This window comes from Marmota monax, unplaced genomic scaffold (assembly GCF_021218885.2).
Source record: "Marmota monax isolate L192 unplaced genomic scaffold, Marmota_monax_Labrador192_F-V1.1 WCK01_AAM20220418_F8-fsc00059, whole genome shotgun sequence".
Taxonomy (NCBI): domain Eukaryota; kingdom Metazoa; phylum Chordata; class Mammalia; order Rodentia; family Sciuridae; genus Marmota; species Marmota monax.
In genome coordinates, this window is record NW_026693595.1 from 1,480,303 (window position 1) to 1,501,605 (window position 21,303).

Here is a 21,303-nt window from a genome sequence, read left to right on the forward strand (position 1 = left end):
TAACAACAACATTAATAATACCTAGGTGATGTTACAGAAAGAAGATATCCCAGAAAGAAGTGGATACAAGTGAAATAAAGACAAAAGAGAGTCAGCAAAGAAAAAAAAGTCCCAAAGGTCACGTCCCTAAGGAACATTCTCATGGCAAGAAGACACCGGGCTCTGCAGTTAACCCCTGTTGTGAATATGTTTGCACTGTTGTCTCCATGAAATTACATATTTGCAATCCATAGTAAACTTCCGTGCTCATGCGACAACTTCTGAATTTTATTTGCCTTTTTGTGTGGCTTTTTAATAGGAAGAAAATAGGCTCTCCTCCTGAGAGCTGTGGTCTTCACTGTAAATTATTAAATTGTTGCTATGGTTTATACCTCACAGGCTCTTGAGAGTTTTATTTGTGTGACTCAGCATCTATAAGTTCAATCATAGTGGAAGCATTAATGAGTTGGATTTTCTGAGACTATAAACGTGAGAGTGTTTAAACCACCAGGTTTAAATATTGCCACTTGGGGTCTATTGGCCACAACTGAACACCCAACTCCCCACCCCAACCACACCTGCTAGAACCAGGTACTTTCTTTGAAATTTAATATGACCTGTAATATAATGGGTCAGGACCCTGCTCTTTAATTTTTTAACTGGTATTATTTTATGTTTTCTTTCTTTTTCCCCTAAGTCCATCCTGATATTGGACACAGGTTTTTCTCCATTTTTCATACCATCTTTTGATGGTCTTAGGAGACAGGCTGCTTCATTCCCATTTGCCTTCCTCCACAATTTCAGGACATTTTATTATTGGCTATTTCATTGTGCTTTATCCCCAATTATTTTTTTTTTATTTCTCCTTTGCTATTCTTGACCAAAACAGAAGTGTTGCTCATATGCATTTCTTTAGCCATCCAGGGTTTGCATATAATTGGTTGTGTGTGTAATATTAGAAGGAGAACAGTAAAATTCTCCTTTCCCATTTATAAACCTCATATCAGCATGGCACACCAAATTAGGAATCATTAGAAATGAGTATATTCACTATGTGAAAAGCTGTCATATTTTGTCTCATGTTAATCACTGAGCTTCTTGCCTTTGTGTCCACATCAATACTGAGACACTTCAGTGGCATCTTGTCAAAGCATTCATCGAGGAATACAAAAAGAGGGTGGGATGGCTTTTAAATCACTCTTCTGTTAGTTGACCATTTAATCCTCTGTGCAGTTTCCATCACAAGCCCAAATTGGTTGAGAGACTGATATTTTTATCTGTTCATTTATGAAAATAAGAGGATAGAAATTGGGAAGATGGGTGGAGGGGAAAAATGGTTTATTACAGAATCTCCAAGAAGAAAATAAGAACCACAATTTATTTTTGCCTTGTAGACTTTTGACATTGTGATACAACAGTTTAATTTCAGTTGTGCAGATCTGCCATTATGTGAAATGTAACTTGATTCTCATCAGACATAAACCAGTGAGCATTTTCTGTTTGTTTTGTTCCCCCCAAACACTAGAGAAGCTAAAGATGATGTATCACTCTTAAGTTTTCTGTGCCACTTGCAAAGCAAACCAATCTGTACACAAATTTCAGATATCTGACTTTTTATCATAAAATCAGACTTTTGGTATGCATATTAAATATGCCATTCTTCCCTATTCCATATCTAATTCTCATTTCCTTTTCTTCTATTTGCATGCATATACATTTTCAAGATAAGATTTATATACTGGTTTGTGACAAGTCTTAAATTAACAGGATATTAATTGTTCAGCCCAAATGTCTGTACCTTTAAAAGGACAGAAATATTATGTTAAATGGCTAAATATGTTCCTCATGCATCTTAAGATTTTGTTAGAGGCATGGAAGGGATAAATCTCCCAGGCAGGTTATTGGAGGGCTGTGTTAGCACTGGATTTCCATTGCAATAGCATGTGTGATTGTCAGGCACTGAGACCAGTGACCCCATGTTGAGAACTTCAGGAACCCGAGTCCCTTTTCCTCATAGGTGATTAAGTTCAGAAATAAAAACCTCCACCTAAAAACCATGTTGTTTCTATAACTCTCTTGCTGAATCTTTCTACTTTTAGTGAAAGTTAAATCTGATTTTTCAGTTCACAAACATTAATATCATAAAGAATATCAAAAGAAATGGGAAAAAGATGTGAGTCCTACTGCCTTTAAGTAGTCCAAGAAGGAGAACTGGGGCATTAAATGTGCCCTCTGGCACAGAGGGCAGAAAATTCAGGAGACTTGGGAGGAATTCTCTGTTCTGTATGCTGCATCATATGCAAACCCTGAATGGCTAAAGATAAATGGCTGCAGGAATATCGTACTCAATTGCTCATTGAGAAAAGCAGTTCTGCTGACCAGGAAGCTACATTCGGGGAGGCCTTTTTCAGGTATACCAAAGAGTATTATCCACTCAGCTGGGAATGGTAACTAATGACTTTTGCCCTCCTTTAAAAATAGGTTAGATTCAAAGGCAGAAGATTTTAGTAACCAATACCTAATAGCATGCGTAGTTTCAACAATAGGACATTAATAAACAGTTACTATTAAAATGTATCCATTTCATTAAAGACAGTAGGTAGAAAAATGTGTCACGATAATTTTATGCCAGGGAACAGCCTACATTACAGAAATTGATTATTGCCTCTCTGAATTCACTCAGACCTTCTTCTTTGATAATGAGCAACCTGGTGTTTACCAGCCATAGAGCCACACATTTGTGTGTGGCCATGCAACTTATTTCTGGCCAATGAAATAGAAGCCTAAGTGTTATATGGAGATAAGAAGAGATAACCTGGGTGTGTTCTGGTTGTTCCTCAAAACCAGCTCTATGCCTTTCCCGTCTTTTTTCCACCCTTCAAAATGAAATCATATGGAACACATCAATGAACTCTCTTGACCTTTGACTTCCATTTCTGTTTGGCCAACACCAGGTTGCTCATTATCAAAGAAGAGGAGACCTTGAGAAAGTAGAGGTTTTGGACTCCTACAAACTATAAGATAATTGAGGGTATTGTGATTTATTTGCAGTTCTTTTTTTTTTTTTAACCAGATATTCATCACTAGGGATTTATATTCAAAATAATTTGCTCTGAAGTCACTTGAAAGAAATTTCTTCTCTGTTGTACTAGGCTATAAGTTGGCCTGGTACGTTTTATCATTGGCCACACCTCCTGATCTCTCTGTAGATAAGGCAGCTGTCCTTCCATCTCCTCGTCCATTCACACCTAATGGTGGCAAGGGCTCTCCCATTGATAATCTCTGATATCTGGACTATCCTTTATTACTTTTCTCTCAGCTCACTCTCCTCAATGTTCTTTTATTAAACTCTGCTCATGTACCTCACCTGAGCATACCATTTATCACCTCACATTGTTCATTAGGAGGGTGTGGGTGCTTAGGCTTGTCTCCCCTCCACATTCTGCTTTCCACTGTTGAGAAGGCAGATGTAATGATTGCAGTAGCCATCTTGAATCATATGGAAAAAAGCAATGGGTAATACAGTAGCCATCTCCAATTTCTTTATAAACATTTTGTTTCTGCCTTACAATGTCCTCTTAGTGCTCACTGTTCGTGCACTTACCTCAAGGTCTGTTTTCTTCCTCTCTGGCATTCCTGTTTGCTCAATGGGTTGCTTTTTAGGTTTGGAGTAGCAGGTCTCCCGAGGTAAAGGGGGAACTTGCGTTTAGTCCCTAATCAAGCAAGGTCAAGTGGTATTTTGGTTTCTCTTCTTCCACATTCACAGGAATTCAATCAGAAGTTACATAAAAGCTTCTTTGCGTGTTCCTGATCCAGGGAAGTAGCCAGGAATGGGGAAAGCAAACATGTCTCGTAACCTATTCCCCACCTCTGATTTCTCATTCCCACAACTGATTGAAGATGGAAGGGACTGACATGTCCCTTTCCTTACATTGTAGCTGGAATTTTTTCTTCTAATAGAGCACTGTAGTTAAGCCAGCCAGGTCCTGTGTGCTAGTGAGAACATGAAGGAATTTAGAACATCTAGTTAGTCATCCTGTGGTGGACACAGAAAACATTTTAATTTTTTAGCTGAAAGAGAAACAACTGTGGGCTGGGGATGTGGTTCAAGCGGTAATGCGCTGGCCTGGCATGTGTGTGGCCCGGGTTCAATCCTCAGCACCACATACAAAAATGTTGTGTCCGCTGAAAACTAAAAAAAAAAAAAAAAAATATTAAAAAAAAGAGAAACAACTGTTTTTCAGAAGCATCTAAATCCCAATATTTCAGCTGGTGTATAGACCTAGGGTAATAGAATTTTTTTAAATTAATTTATTTATATATTTGGCTTCAGGGATTGAACCCAGGAGCACTTAACCACTGAGCCACGTCCCTAGCCTTCTTTATATTTTTTATTTAGAGACAGGGTCTCTCTAAGTTGCTTAGGGCCTTGCTAAATTGCTGAGGCTGTCTTTGAACTCATGATCCTCTGCTTCAGTCTCCTGAGCACTGGGATTATAGGCATGTATCACCATGCCTGGTGAGGGCAATAGAATTTAGGTAGAAAGAAATATCTGGAAACATTTAAGAGAATATAGTCCAATTGTATTGGTGTCCTTGGAGACTAGCAGTGTCTTGCTAGATAGTTATTGAATGACTTTAGGACAGTCAGCCAGTAGGTACTGTGAGCATGGCACTAGGATAGAACAAAAACTCAGGGTTACTCTCTCAGGAGCATAAATCTGTTTGGAGAAACAGCTGCTAACTGGCAAATGAGTTATGCAGGATGTGTTTTACAACAGTGCTTCCCCAAATCCAAATTAATGCTAACAAGGCTCATCTGGGGATCTTGTTAAATTATAAAATCTGATTCAGTGTATCCAGGGTGGAGCTAGGTAGTTTGCTTTTCTTAAACTTACCTAAGCTGCTGTTGCTTAAAAAACATGGATCTCATATTTTTAAAATTAATTAGTTTATTTTAGTTAGGTATATAAGACATCAGAATGTGTTTTGATTCATTGCACCACAACTTTTCATTTCTTTGGTTGTACATGATTAGCATCTCACCATATGTGCAGTCATACATGTACCTAGGGTAATGATGTCCATCTCATTTTACCATCTTTCCTGTCCCCATATCCAATCCCCTTCCCTCCCCTTCCTCTCCTTTGCCCAAAGTTCCACCATTTTTCCCATACCCGCCCCATTATGGATCAGCATCCACTTATCAGAGAGAACATTCAGCTTTTGGTTTTAAAGGATTGGGTAACTTCATTTAGCATGATATTCTCCAACTCCATCCATTTACCCTCAAATGCCATAATTTTATTCTCTTTTACTGCTGAGTAATATTCCATTGTGTTTATATCCATTCATCTATTGAAGGGCATCTATGTTGGTTTAGCTATTGTGAATTGAGCTGCTATAAACATTGCTGTGGCTGTGTCCCTGTAGTGTGCTGAGTTTAAGTCCTTTGGGTATAGACTAAGGAGTTGGATAGCTGAGTCAAATGCTAGTTCCATTCCAAGTTTTCCAAGGAATCTGCATACTGCTTTTGGATCTCATATTTTGGGCAGTGAGGTTAAAGAGGGTGAGGGAAAGAAAGGGAAAGACTTCAGAGAAAAAGAAGAGACTGTACTAAACCCTAAAGAATGAATAGAATATAGAGAAGCAGAACATAGACAGATAGACAAACTCTCTCTCTCTCTTTCTCTCTCTCTCTCTCTCTCTCTCTCTCTCTCACACACACACACACACACACACACACACACACCACAAACGATAAGAATGAGGCAATTCAGGCAGTATTAAAAGGGTGATGGTGTGAGTGAGTGCTTGGGAGTAGGACTAAGTCTTCTGAGCAGACTAATGGGGCACAGCGTTGGCAGTGGACTAGGAGAGAAGGTGGAAAACTAAGTAGAAATTGGATTCTGAGTGATGCATAAATTGAGCAAATCTTACAAGCTGGCTTTGCCAGCAATGTCTTGTGAGAGAAGGATACCAAGGGTTTTTGATGTCTTAGCAACTCCTGAAGAAAGGATGTATTTACCTGGGGTTGGCCATAACCCTCCAAAACACAATCTCAAAGAGCATAAGTGAAGCAACGCGGAAAGGTCAAGATCCCTAATGTCTAGGAACAGGGGTTGAGCATGTGCTTAGCATTTGTGCGGGCCTAGGCTTGACTCCAGCACCCAATATAGATAAATAAAAATAGCCAAAGAGCAAAGATCCCTAACATCTAATATTCCCAAAGATCAAAATCTCAAAAATCTAATTCTGGAAAATAAATAATTGAAAAAAATATTTAAAAGACATTTATTTGCGTATTAATGAAAAATTATTTAAAAAACATTAAACAAAGTAGAAGACTATATAGGCCACTCTATGCAATGAGCAGTAATAATATATATTTTGCAAGTATGAACATAGCTATGCTAAGATAGTCTCATGGGTAAAATAGCTATGAACAGATAAACACTACTTACTTTTAAAAAACTTATTGGTTCTTTTTAGTTATATATGACTGTGGAATTCATTTTGATATAATTATACATGCATGGAATATATCCTATGCTAGTTAGAATCCCATTCTTATGGATATACATGATGGTGGTATTCACTGTGTTGTTTTCATATATGTACATGGAAAAATATATCAGATTCATTCTGTTGTCTTTCCTATGAAAAGGAAAGACAACAGAATGAATCTGACACATTTTCCCTCCATTCCCTATTTTCTAATCTACTGTACCTCTATTCTTCCACTCCTTTTTATGGGTTAGCTTCCATATATCACAGAAAACATTCCACTTTTGTTTCTTTGAGACTGGCTTATTTCACTTAGCATGAAAGTCCCTCTATCCATCCATTTGCTGGCAAATGTCATAAAGTCATTCTTCTTTCTGGCTGAGTAATATTCCACTGTGTATATATCCATTCATCTGTTGAAGGGCACCTAGGTTAGTTCCATAGCTTAGTTATTATGAATTAAGCTGCAATAAACATTAATGTGGTTGTGTCAGGAACACATAACTTTTGTTCATAAAAAATAGATCATGTCAAGTATAGTGACACATGCCTGTAATCACAGTGACTTGTGAGATGGAGGCAGGAAGATCACGATTTTGAGGTCAGCCTAGGCAATTTACAGAGACCCTGTCTCAAAATAAAAACAAAAAGGGCCCTGGGTGTAGCTCACTGGTAGAGTACCTCTGGATTCAATAGCAAGTATTATAAAATAAAAAGGAAATAGATCAAAAAGAGAAATGTGTAAATGCATGTCACTGTAGTTGGCAATTTTGTGCACCTGCCTTTATAACTGTGGTCATCTGAAATACTATGATAGACAAGCTAAGACTTTTCATGAAATAGATCAAAAACCATGATGGGTTACCACCCATAAGCAGCTGTTTAAAGAGCCAAGAAATTTTATTCACAAATGCAAATCCACATTTATTAAGGAAATGTCCACACTTTTATGTACACAGGCAATGGTTACACATAAAGACAACATTGTGACAATGTACTGTTATGGAGTCAGAGTTGCAAAAATTGCATAAGATAAATTAGAACTCTCTAAAAGTTCTTGTAGGATATATACCTCCAGTATTGGAAATTATGCAAAAATGAGATACAAAGTTTAGATAACTATAAATAAATAATGCTAAGTTTTTTAAATAATAAAAAATGTTTAAAAAAGAAAGGAAAAACACTAAAAATTCAATGTGTGAAAAATTGTATTACAGGGATAGGCTGTGGGCAATTGTAGGGAGCTGGAACATAAGAGTTGGCTGACTTTCACATCGTTAATTGTGTTTGAAGACTTGCATTGTCATGAATGCCTGCTTTTTTCTTTCAGGGCATATTCTTCTTGGAGAAAACATTCACATTCATTTCTCTATGTGGTGTTGATCTTTCTGAAATTCTATGATTGGCTATATACATACACCAACATAAGCATTTCCTGTAGATTTTCCCATTTTCTGTGTCATGCATCTAGGTTGTTTGGGTATTTGGAAATTCATTCTTCATGCATTCATGTACAGGCCACAGATTTGGTGAGAACAATACTACTGATTGAACAGTAACACCATTGCCTATACGTGTCTTCTTATCCTACTGTGTACATAATTATTTTCCAACCAGTCAGTAAATTTTCTCTCTTCTTCAGGCAAATGTAACTTTAATTTGTTAAAGGCACCTGTAATTTCTTCAACTGAAAGGAAGGCCAATGCAGACAAATGAGACATTTTTTTAAAATTTTTTATTGTTGGTTGTTCAAAACATTACATAGTTATTGATATATCATATTTCACACTTTGATTCAAGTGGGTTATGAACTCCCATTTTTACCCCATATACAGATTGCAGAATCACATCAGTTACACATCCATTGATTTACATATTGCCATACTAGTGTCTGTTGTGTTCTGCTGCCTTTCCTATCCTCTACTATCCCCGCTCCCCTCCCCTCCCCTCTTCTCTCTCTACCCCCTCTACTGTCATTCATTTCTCCCCCTTGTATTATTTTTCCCTTTCCCCTCACTTCCTCTTGTTTGTACTTTTGTATAACCCTGAGGGTCTCCTTCCATTTCCATGCAATTTCCCTTCTCTCTCCCTTTCCCTCCCACCTCTCATCCCTGTTTAATGTTAATCTTCTTCTCATGCTCTTCGTCCCTACTCTGTTCTTAGTTACTCTCCTTATATCAAAGAAGACATTTGGCATTTGTTTTTTTAGGGATTGGCTAGCTTCACTTAGCATAATCTGCTCTAATGCCATCCATTTCCCTGCAAATTGCATGATTTTGTCATTTTTTAATGCAGAGTAATACTCCATTGTGTATAAATGCCACATTTTTTTTTATCCATTCGTCTATTGAAGGGCATCTAGGTTGGTTCCACAGTCTTGCTATTGTGAATTGTGCTGCTATGAACATTGATGTAGCAGTGTCCCTGTAGCATGCTCTTTTTAGGTCTTTAGGGAATAGACCAAGAAGGGGAATAGCTGGGTCAAATGGTGGCTCCATTCCCAGCTTTCCAAGAAATCTCCATACTGCTTTCCAAATTGGCTACACCAATTTGCAGTCCCACCAGCAATGTACAAGTGTACCCTTTTCCCCACATCCTCGCCAGCACTTGTTGTTGTTTGACTTCATAATGGCTGCCAATCTTACTGGAGTGAGATGGTATCTTAGGGTGGTTTTGATTTGCATTTCTCTGACTGCTAGAGATGGTGAGCATTTTTTCATGTACTTGTTGATTGATTGTATGTCCTCCTCTGAGAAGTGTCTGTTCAGGTCCTTGGCCCATTTGTTGATTGGGTTGTTTGTTATCTTATTGTCTAATTTTTTGAGTTCTTTGTATACTCTGGAAATTAGGGCTCTATCTGAAGTGTGAGGAGTAAAGATTTGTTCCCAGGATGTAGGCTCCCTATTTACCTCTCTTATTGTTTCTTTTGCTGAGAAAAAACTTTTTAGCTTGAGTAAGTCCCATTTGTTGATTCTAGTTATTAACTTTTGTGCTATGGGTGTCCTATTGAGGAATTTGGAGCCCGACCCCACAGTATGTAGATCGTAGCCAACTTTTTCTTCTATCAGACGGCGTGTCTCTGACTTGATATCAAGCTCCTTGATCCATTTTGAGTTAACTTTTGTGCATGGTGAGAGAAAGGGATTCAGTTTCATTTTGTTGCATATGGATTTCCAGTTTTCCCAGTACCATTTGTTGAAGATGCTATCCTTCCTCCATTGCATGCTTTTAGCCCCTTTATCAAATATAAGATAGTTGTAGTTTTGTGGATTGGTTTCTGTGTCCTCTATTCTGTACCATTGGTCCACCCGCCTGTTTTGGTACCAGTACCATGCTGTTTTTGTTACTATTGCTCTGTAGTATAGTTTGAAGTCTGGTATCGCTATACCGCCTGATTCACACTTCCTGCTTAGCATTGTTTTTGCTATTCTGGGTCTTTTATTTTTCCATATGAATTTCATGATTGCTTTCTCTATTTCTAGAACAAATGCCGTTGGGATTTTGATTGGCATTGCATTAAACCTATAGAGAACTTTTGGTAATATCGCCATTTTGATGATGTTAGTTCTGCCTACCCATGAACAGGGTATATTTTTCCATCTTCTAAGATCTTCTTCTATTTCTCTCTTTAGGGTTCTGTAGTTTTCATTGTATAAGTCTTTCACCTCTTTTGTTAGGTTGATTCCCAAGTATTTTATTTTTTTTGAAGATATTTTGAATGGAGTGGTTGTCCTCATTTCCATTTCAGAGGATTTGTCGCTGATATACAGGAATGCCTTTGATTTATGTGTGTTGATTTTATATCCTGCCACTTTGCTGAATTCATTTATTAGCTCCAATAGTTTCTTTGTAGACCCTAAATTTTTGTTGCTGTATCACATGGCCAATCCCTTACTTGGAACTGATTTATTTTTTTAAAAAATTATTTACTTATTCAAATTAGGTAATATGACAGCAGAATGCATTTTGATTCATTGTACACAACTGCAGCACAAGTTTTCATTTCTCTGGTTGTACATGATGTAGCATCTCACCGTATGTGAAGTCATATGTGTACCTAGAGTAATGATGTCCATCTCATTTCACCATCTTTCCTGCCCTCATAATCCCTCCCCTGCCTTCCCCTCCCTCTTCTTGGCCCAATCAAAGTTCCTCCATTTTTCCCATGCCCCCCCCCCCAATTATGGAGCAGTATCTACTTATTAGAGAACATTCAGTCTTTGGTTTTGGGGGATTGGCTTACTTTACTTAGCATGATATTCTCCAACTCCATCCATTTACCTTCAAATGACACAATTTTGTTCTCTTTTAATGCTGAGTAATATTCCATTGTGTACATATACCACAGTTTCTTTACCATCTATTGAAGGTTATCTAGGTTGGTTCCACAGTTTAGCTATTATCAATTGAGCTGCTATAAACATTGATGTGGTTGTATTACTATAATATGCTGATTTTAAGTCCTTTGTGTATAGACTGAGGAGTGGGATAGCTGGGTCAAATGGTGGTCCATTTCAAGTTTCCCAAGGAATCTCCATAGTGCTTTCCTGATTGGTTGTACCAATTTGCAGTCTCACTAGCAATGTATGTGTGTGTCTTTTCCCCCACATCTTTGCCAACACTTCCTGTTGTTTGTATTCTTGATAACTGTCATTCTGGTTAGCATGAGATGAAATCTTAGAGTAGTTTTGATTTGCATTTCTCTAATTACTAGAGATGTTGAGCATTTTTTCATATTTGTTGATTGATTGTATATCTTCTTCTGAGAAGTGTCTGTTCAGCTCCTTAGTCCATTTAATTTGATTGGGTTATTTGTGGGGTTTTTTTTTTTTTTTTTTGGTGTTAAATTTTTTGAGTTCTTTGTGTGTCCTGGAGATTAGTGCTCTATCTGATGTGCATGTGGCAAAAATTTTCTCCCAAAATGTAGGCTCTTTCTTCACCACATGGATTGTTTGTTTTGCTGAGAAGAAGCTTTTTAGTTTGAATCTATCCCATTTATTAATTCTTGATTTTATTTCTTGTGCTTTAGGAGTCTTATTAAGGAAGATGGGGCCTAATTTGATTTGATAAAGATTTGGGCCGCTTTTTCCTCTATTAGGTAAAAGGTCTCTGGTCTAATTCCTAGGTCCTTGACCCACTTTGAGTTTTGTGCATGGTGAGAGATAGGGTTTTAGTTTCATTTTGCTGCATATGGATTTCCAGTTTCTAGGAACTAATTTCTTTTTTTTTTTCTTATTTATTTATTTATTTATTTGAGCTGCATACTGAAATATTTAGGGATGGGATATTATTATGTCTGTAATTTACTTCTTTTTTTTTAATTTTTTTTATTGGTTGTTCAAAACATTATAAAGCTCTTGGCATATCATATTTCATACATTAGATTCAAGTTGGTTATGAACTCCCAATTTTACCCCAAATACAGATTGCAGAATCACATCGGTTACACATCCACATTTTTACATAATGCCCTATTAGTAACTGTTGTATTCTGCTACCTTTCCTATCCTCTACCATCTAGGAACTAATTTCTCACCCTCTTACACAGTCTTTTTTTTTTTTTTCCATGAGATTTATAGGTTTGGAGGATTTTAATTCTCAGAATTTCAGCATTCTGGACTTTAATTCTTTGGGATTATGATTTTGGGGATTATAGACTTCAAAGAGATTTTGGTCTTTTGGGATTTCAACATTTTGGATTTTGGCATCCAGAATTGTGTCAAGATTATGATCAGCATCAATCAACTTAATATGGGAAGAATCCATACAAGAAAACCCAGGTAGCCATTGGCTTCCTGCTCAGCCCCCTGAGAGAAAGGGTACTAACTGTATATAGGAAAAGGACAGCAAGGCCTGCTACCCTTCCCAGTGACCAGTCTTTCCCACTCCTGTATGGTCACAGAGCTTCAGTAAATACTCTCATTTGGGTCTTAGTGCTATCTGTAAGACCATTAGTAATGGTTCCATACATTTCTTCAATTGAAGTATGAAGAAGGCAGACAAGAGGGAAAGAGAGACTGTGGAGTAGAGTTCTCAGTAGGGGGCCACCATATTGAACTTGAAAAATCTAAATTCAGATCATTTTGATCTAAGCACAGGAAACACTAATCATTATACTTATCCCATTATGGGAACAACTGGAGGAAGTCATCATAAAGTGGGCAAAATCCAACCTGTTTTCACCAGAGAGGCTGTGCTTGCAAATCCCTGAGACCAGCCATCCTGTATTGGTGGCGATTGGCAACTTCCACACACTTAGGTGAGATGGAGGAGGTCTTCAACTGCTCACAGCTTTGTACTGATAAGGACTGGAAGCTATCTTACTTCTGTTTGGTCCAGCTGGAAATCAACCTTCCTAACCAACATGAAATTTGCATGAAATTTGGTGGCCAAGATTTTTTTTTTTTTTTGTCTAAAAGAACAGTGATTATTGGTCTGTTGAAAATCTCAGTGTTCAAGGGGTCCTTGTTTGTTTTTCTAGGCTACTTTTCCATTTTTTCAAGAAAGCTTTTAGCTCCATTTGTTGTAGAAAATGTAAATCAACAATATGGGAAGCTAGATGTGCTACGACTGTCAGGTTTGGAATATACAAATTTAATGTAGAGTCCAGCCCCTATCACTCACTCTGTCATTCACTAATTACGGTGTATGCCTAAAGTTACTGTACTTTGGGACCCAGAAGAGGTTTATGGTTTACCTCTGTGGCTGCATCCATTGTTAACACCACTCAAAAGTGGTCATCCTTGGAAAGTTATGTCTTTCTCTTACCCTTCCAGTAGCCACATTGGATAGTAGTGTCTTTTGGAAGACAGCAAAGAGGCAATGGACACAGGAAGGGTACAATCCTAAGAGTAAGCAGGATGGGTACCTACCTGACCCACAGCAGGTCATTTAAGGGCTTCCAAATGTCTTCCTCCAGGGGTTTCTCACCAGGGAAGAGAGTGATTCCTGGAATGCAAATTCACCATCTGAAAAAAATAGACCATATTAACCATAAACAGTCCTTTCTAGGATTAGTTGTAGAGGTCACAAGCATCAGAGATAAGGATTATAAAGTTTTGTCTGTGAATAGAGGAAGCTGGGCAACCAACAAACAGCATGAGAACAGTAAATACCTGTAGAAAGGTGGAAAGAAAATCCAAAGGAAGAAAAACTACTTCCACAAAGAGACACATGAATAACATACGTGTAGCTACAAGGTCCTAGTGTCCCATTAGAGCATTCTTCCCACTATTTTCCTTAGCCCAATATTCTTTGAAGTTAAGAGAGGCTATTTACTGCCAACCTTCTCTGTCCCTTACTTCCGGTTGCTTCTGTTAGTCATTTCTGGGTTTGTTTGTCCACCCTGGGGCGAGAGCAGGAGCATAAAAGTTCAATACATGAAGGGGAGAGCAAGGGACAGATAATCAAAGTCCTCACGGACAAGAACAAGCAGACATGAAGAGCACATGTGTACAGGGTTGGAGAACATTGCAGGAAGTGGGGAAGCAAACATGGGGAGTGTAATAGTGAAACATTCATGTTTGAGTCAAAGAAGCCAGGAGTTTAACAGTCATCTAATTTTAGAAGTCAAAAGAGCCCCCAGGGTCACTGAGGTCTAAAATCCTTCCACCTTCTCTCACACCCTTGGCAGCTGGTAAATCAGAGTAATCTCCACCTTTAGCTAGCTTTCATTGTAAAAGAGTTCTTCCTTATGCTTTTACTATATAAAAACATAGTAAAGTTCATGGTTTTAATTTTACATCTAATATCAATTTTAAAATCCAACACTAAGCTCTGGTATACCAGAAGGCCAGCGGCTGAGTGCTGCTCAAACTCCAACTGTGGGGCTTCAGTTACTAAAGATACTCACTTTGTCTTGCTTGTACTGACATCCAGGGGTGTTGTTGAGCTTTATATTTAGAACCTTTTACATCCAAAATGTAAAAAGGAAAGCTTTTTGTTCTCCAAATATTACTAGCTCAAAATATGAGTGCTTTACTCAACTCTGCTTACCTGGAATAGTACTGAAAATGTCTAGGTAACAAAGAAGAAAACCTGTAAGCCCTGTGTTTGAATAAATTATGCTCTATAGAATAATTTACAATAAACTTAACTTGTGCTTAATAAATATACATTATACAGATTCTGGACAAATACCTAAAGTAAAACAAAATGACATGCATCCTGTTATAGGAAGACCTCTCAAAGATTATTCATCAATAAATGATTCTCTCAGGTTTCCCAGGCATTTCATTAATTTTTCTCCATCTTTCCTCTCTCTCTCTCTCTCTCTCTCTCTCTCTCTCTCTCTCTCTCTCTCTTTCTCTCTCTCTTCTTCTCTCTCTTAGAAAATTTTAACATGTATTTTCCATTCAAAACAATAGCTGGTGATTTTTCCTGGCACCTTGGAAGGACAGAGGAACTTGTGTGGGAACTCTCATTTTATACAAGACGGAACAGCAGCAAAGGACAAAGGAACTGGCTAACCTGGCTGCTCATGGGACTTCAGGGGGACAGTGTGGTATTCATCAGATCACATTCCACTGACTCATCCCTCCCTTCTGGATTCTGAACAGCACACATTTCAACCAAAGCAAACAACTTTCTAGAATCTTGTAATTCATGGTGACTACATATGTCTTCCACAGTGCTGCTCTCCCACTCGGGCCCACAGGCTGGTCTGAATGACTTCCACAGCCACGGGAAGGCAGAGTCAAAGCACAAATCCACACCAGGAGACAGAGGTGACTCCACATCCTCCCAGAGCAATATCCAGAGAAAGGGATCTAGAGCATTCTGTAATTTTTTTTTTAATTTTTATTATTTATTTATTTATTTTTAAACATCAGAAATTTATTAGTTGCTCAAAACATTACATTGATCTTGACATATCATATATCATACATTTGTTTCAAATGGGGTACGAATTCTTATTATTCCCACGTGTACAGATTGCAGGATCACACTGATTATACAGCCACGTTTATACATACTGCCATACTAGTGTCTGTTGTATTCTGCTGCCTTTCCTATCCCCTTCCTATCTCCCTTCCTCTCCCCTCCCCTCCCCTCCCCGCATTCTGTAAATATTCCATAAATTTCTTATGGAATTCTCCATGGAAACTTTATATCACAGGTTCAGAGACTGCCCTCTGCTACTGACCTGCCCAGTGTGTCTCTATGTGTAGACTTTCACACAGTCCAGCAACTGAACAGACAATGGCTTTTTTACCCTCAGAATCTCACTCCCAAGACTAGTACAACTCTTTGCTCAGACATGTTTCTCTCATGGTTCTGGAAGCCCTTCTGGCTGAATTCCCCCAGTCACAAGAAGGACAGCACAGGTGCCCATATCACCAGCACATCTGGGAAGGCCCTGGATACCAAGCACTTTTGAGTTTTAGCATCACCAATTACTATTAAAGCAGTAGCATTTCATTGGAAAGAACTGTCAACTCTATAAAGTTAACATCACCACCAGAGGATCAAAGCACTGAACCTCATTCAGGACTAGCAAGAAGAACCTCATTATGTTTCAAAGGTACATTGCAAGGTAGGAGATCTTCAGGGAAGCAGTTTGGGATATAACATAAATATTTAGAAAATCAATCTGAAATAACGTGTAACTCTGTTGTGGCCTTCTAATTCCTTCTTCCTAGGACATTTATAAACACCTTGCCCGGGTGATTACCTGAAATATTTCTACCCTGTTCAGCCAGTTCCTTTTGTTTCTCTTTCCCAGCTCCATCTCCTCTCCTCTTCTTCTCTTTCTTCCTACCCTCCATCCTACTCTCTCTCTCTCTCTCTCTCTCTCTCTCTCTCTCTGTCTCAGAGACACAAATTAATGCATGTTCAAGGGAGAGTGCCTAGGTAAGAAGCTTTGGGAGTAAAGCAAAGAATTCACACACATTCAAGGGGGCATATGGGCTATCTCCAGAGGGACATATGACTCTTTCTTCTCTTTTTCCCTTCTCTCCTTCCTTCCTTCCTCCTCCCCCTCCCAATACCATCTTTATCATTTCTATCTCTTCCTTAAATAAATGATATGTAAATTAATCAGAATTCCCCCCCTTCTTCAGGGAGCTTAGGAATTCAGCAGACAATACGAATAGTAACACCTGTTGGTGTGTTCATTGCCTTAGGAATGGAAAAGCCTCTTCCAATTACTTGGGAAATGGTCTTTGAAGTAGATAGACTTTTAATTAAGTGTTGAAGGGTTGGAAGGTAATCACAAAGCTAAATTTGAGAAAAGTGGCACAAGCCTGTTTAAAACAATTTCCTTTGCGTCAAGTTTCTCCTTTTCTTTTCTCTCTTTTCTTTTTTGTATTTGGAAGGAAGAGAACTACAACTACTCTGGAGAGTAAAACAGTCTATTGCAGATGATCCATTTTGGTTGAAGGAAGGGAAGCCAAAGGATTGAAGTTAAGGATTATAGCTGAGCATTTTGGTTTAGTGCTAGGGATCTGGAGTGTCTCTGGTAAAAATGATCTATCTTGGAGAAAACTGTTTCTGTAATATGTGTCCAAATTTGGGTGTAACCAGGAAGGAAGCCTCTCTTATGAACCTGAAAATAGGCTGGAGAGCACTAGCCTTCTCAGGAGGCCACTCCATAGGGCTGGGAAAAAGTGGGCATAACAAGGACTTATAGGATTAACAGGGCGAGAAGATTAGGCAAAAAGATCAGAACCGTGTGCATATATGATGGACTCATTATTCATTCATCTTGAAATAAACAGGGGCCCATGTGTGTTTGGGCAGGCGTACCTGTGTTCACTGTTGCAGCTGCGGTGGGCAGTTGTCAGACTGCAGTGTGGAGTTTTCTATGGCCTCCTGGATGTTCCCATGACTAAAGTGCCAAAGGGAAGGAGTACAGGAGGGGAAGTAGGACAAAGTAGTAGAAAAGCAGCCTACATTATGAGAGAGGCCCACGAACAATGGAAAAAGGAAAATAGAAGAATGAAGAGGCCTTGCGTCTCAATCTTATTGGTGGAAAACTGTAGTGGTTTCAAAAATCATCTGGATCCCCCCAAAATGAGGTATTCAATGAAAGATGCTTGTGAATTCATTGAAAGATATTTAAATAGGGTTAGGGGGCAGGAGCAGATTGAATTACATAACAGTATCAAGGACGGACAGGGAAGGCAGTAATTCCCCAGAAACAGAGCAGTGGGTAGCAGTAAGAAGGACGTGGCCTCGAGAGCACAGCCATTTTAAATGCAAACAATCTAAAAACCTTCAGGGAATGGGATTCTTATCTGAAGAAATTAACAAACATTAAAATAAGAAAACTTTGTGCTAATGATGCAGTTCTTGATAAGGGCAAGAGGAAAACTATTTTAACTACAGATAAAAATTTAGGGAAATTGGAAACAAAAGGTGAATCAAATGACTCGGATGAAGAAATGACTGCAGTAGCCTTATAGTCTTTACTTGAGTTGAAAATAAATAATTTGAGAGCTTCACATCACACTCCTTAATTATGGCCAATAACTGTCTTTAAGAATTCAATATTTAACTGACATGAGAGTTTGCAGTTTAAAAATAGTGTTATGATCTTACTTAAAAATAAAAGTTGCTTTCTATTTACATTAAGTTGCTAATATAGATAGAATTTGTATTAGTTTGTTTTCAAGAACTATAATAAAGTACCTGAGGCTAGGTTACTTATAAAAAGGATGGTTCATGATTTTTGAAGCTGAAAGTCCACAAGTAGGATAGCATTGGCTGTGGCAAGGCCTCTGGCCAATTACTTTATAGTGGATGGTGTAAGGAATGGTGGAAAGGTTCCGTAAACTCAACAAGCCAAAACAACCGTTTACCTGTCTGAGATTTTATTAGCAGGACCATAGGGGCCAGTCACAGAAGAGAAGGAGGGGGGGAGAGAGAGAGAGAGAAAGAGAAGAGAGAGAGGAGAGGGAGGAAGGAGAGAGAGAGAGAGAGAGAGAGAGAGAGAAGAGAGAGGAGAGGGGGAGAGTGAGAGGGGGAGAAAGAGCGAGAGGGGGAGAATGAGAGAGGGAGAGTAAGAGAGCAAACACCAACAGGGTGTTGATATTTATGGGCTCAACGCAGGATGAGGAGGACCAAAGCGATTGGGCTGTTACTTCTTCATTGGCCAAGAGTTCGCTCCACTTCAGGGATTGGAGGTGCGCCATTCAAAGTTTGTGCCATTGACAGGGATTGGAGGTGATGGTTCCTGCGCCATTCAGTGTGTCATGGACCTGAGCTCCCCGAAGAGAAGTGCTCTGGGCGCCATCTTTACCAACAGATGGCATCACAATCTACGCAGGAGGGCATGAGAGAAGGTGGTTAGATAGAATACCAGACAGAGGGGAGGATCAATAGTGACCTCTCAATCTATGCTAAGCCTCAGGCTAGCATCATTCTGAATGGAGAAAAACTGAAGGCATTCCCTCTAAAATCTGGAACAAGACAGGGATGCCCTCTCTCTCCACTTCTCTTCAACATAGTTCTCGAAACACTGGCCAGAGCAATTAGACAGACAAAAGAAATTAAAGGCATAAAAATAGGAAAAGAAGAACTTAAATTATCACTATTTGCAGATGATATGATTCTATACCTAGCAGACCCAAAAGGCTCTACAAAGAAACTATTAGAGCTAATAAATGAATTCAGCAAAGTGGCAGGATATAAAATCAACACACATAAATCAAAGGCATTCCTGTATATCAGTGACAAATCCTCTGAAATGGAAATGAGGACAACCACTCCATTCAAAATATCTTCAAAAAAAATAAAATACTTGGGAATCAACCTAACAAAAGAGGTGAAAGACTTATACAATGAAAACTACAGAACCCTAAAGAGAGAAATAGAAGAAGATCTTAGAAGATGGAAAAATATACCCTGTTCATGGATAGGCAGAACTAACATCATCAAAATGGTGATATTACCAAAAGTTCTCTATAGGTTTAATGCAATGCCAATCAAAATCCCAACAGCATTTCTTGTGGAAATAGAGAAAGCAATCATGAAATTCATATGGAAAAATAAAAGACCCAGAATAGCAAAAACAATGCTAAGCAAGAAGTGTGAATCAGGCGGTATAGCGATACCAGACTTCAAACTATACTACAGAGCAATAGTAACAAAAACAGCATGGTACTGGTACCAAAACAGGCGGGTGGACCAATGGTACAGAATAGAGGACACAGAAACCAATCCACAAAACTACAACTATCTTATATTTGATAAAGGGGCTAAAAGCATGTAATGGAGGAAGGATAGCATCTTCAACAAATGGGGCTGGGAAAACTGGAAATCCATATGCAACAAAATGAAACTGAATCCCTTTCTCTCGCCATGCACAAAAGTGAATTCAAAATGGATCAAGGAGCTTGATATCAAATCAGAGACGCGCCGTCTGATAGAAGAAAAAGTTGGCTACGATCTACAGTCGGTGGGGTCGGGCTCCAAATTCCTCAATAGGACACCCATAGCACAAAAGTTAATAACTAGAATCAACAAATGGGACTTACTCAAACTAAAAAGTTTTTTCTCAGCAAAAGAAACAATAAGAGAGGTAAATAGGGAGCCTACATCATGGGAACAAATCTTTACTCCTCACACTTCAGATAGAGCCCTAATATCCAGAGTATACAAAGAACTCCAAAAATTAGACAATAAGAGAACAAACAACCCAATCAACAAATGGGCCAAGGACCTGAACAGACACTTCTCAGAGGAGGACATACAGTCAATCAACAAGTACATGAAAAAATGCTCAACATCTCTAGCTGTCAGAGAAATGCAAATCAAAACCACCCTAAGATACCATCTCACTCCAGTAAGATTGGCAGCCATTAGGAAGTCAAACAACAACAAGTGCTGGCGAGGATGTGGGGAAAAGGGTACACTTGTACATTGCTGGTGGGACTGCAGATTGGTGCAGCCAATTTGGAAAGCAGTATGGAGATTTCTTGGAAAGCTGGGAATGGAGCCACCATTTGACCCAGCTATTCCCCTTCTTGGTCTATTCCCTAAAGACCCAAAAAGAGCATGCTACAGGGACACTGCTACATCGATGTTCATAGCAGCACAGTTCACAATAGCAAGACTGTGGAACCAACCTAGATGCCCTTCAATAGATGAATGGATAAAAAAAATGTGGCATTTATACACAATGGAGTATTACTCTGCATTAAAAAATGACAAAATCATAGAATTTACAGGGAAATGGATGGCATTAGAGCAGATTATGCTAAGTGAAGCTAGCCAATCCCTAAAAAACAAATGCCAAATGTCTTCTTTGATATAAGGAGAGTAACTAAGAACAGAGTAGGGATGAAGAGCAGGAGAAGAAGATTAACATTTAACAGGGATGAGAGGTGGGAGGGAAAGGGAGAGAGAAGGGAAATTGCATGGTAATGGAAGGAGACCCTCAGGGTTATACAGTGGAGGGGGTAGAGAGAGAGGAGGGGAGGGGAGGGGAGAGGTGGGGAGGGGGGAGGGTGGAGGATGGGAAAGGCAGCGTAGCACAACAGACACTAGTATGGCAATTTGTAAATCAATGGATGTGTAACTGATGTGATTCTGCAATCTGTGTATGGGGTGAAGGTGGGAGTTCATAACCCACTTGAATCAAAGTGTGGAATATGATATGTCAAGAAATTTGTAATGTTTTGAACAACCCACAATAAAAAATTAAAAAAAAAATAGTGACCTCTCACTAGGGTCATCTTTTAAAAGTACCACCATTTCTTAACATTGGGGACTAAGAGTTCCATTTCTGAGCCCTTGAGGGACACCTTTAATCCATATCCAAATCATAGCAGAAGTGATCTTCAAAAGACATTCAATCTGACCTTTGTGCAGAGG

At 38.8% G+C, this 21,303-nt stretch overlaps 1 pseudogene; it reads left to right on the forward strand.

Moving 5' to 3' along the window:
* Nucleotides 1-17,310: 17,310 nt before the first annotated feature.
* Nucleotides 17,311-17,891, forward strand: LOC124102975 (translation machinery-associated protein 16-like; annotated as a pseudogene).
* Nucleotides 17,892-21,303: the final 3,412 nt, after the last annotated feature.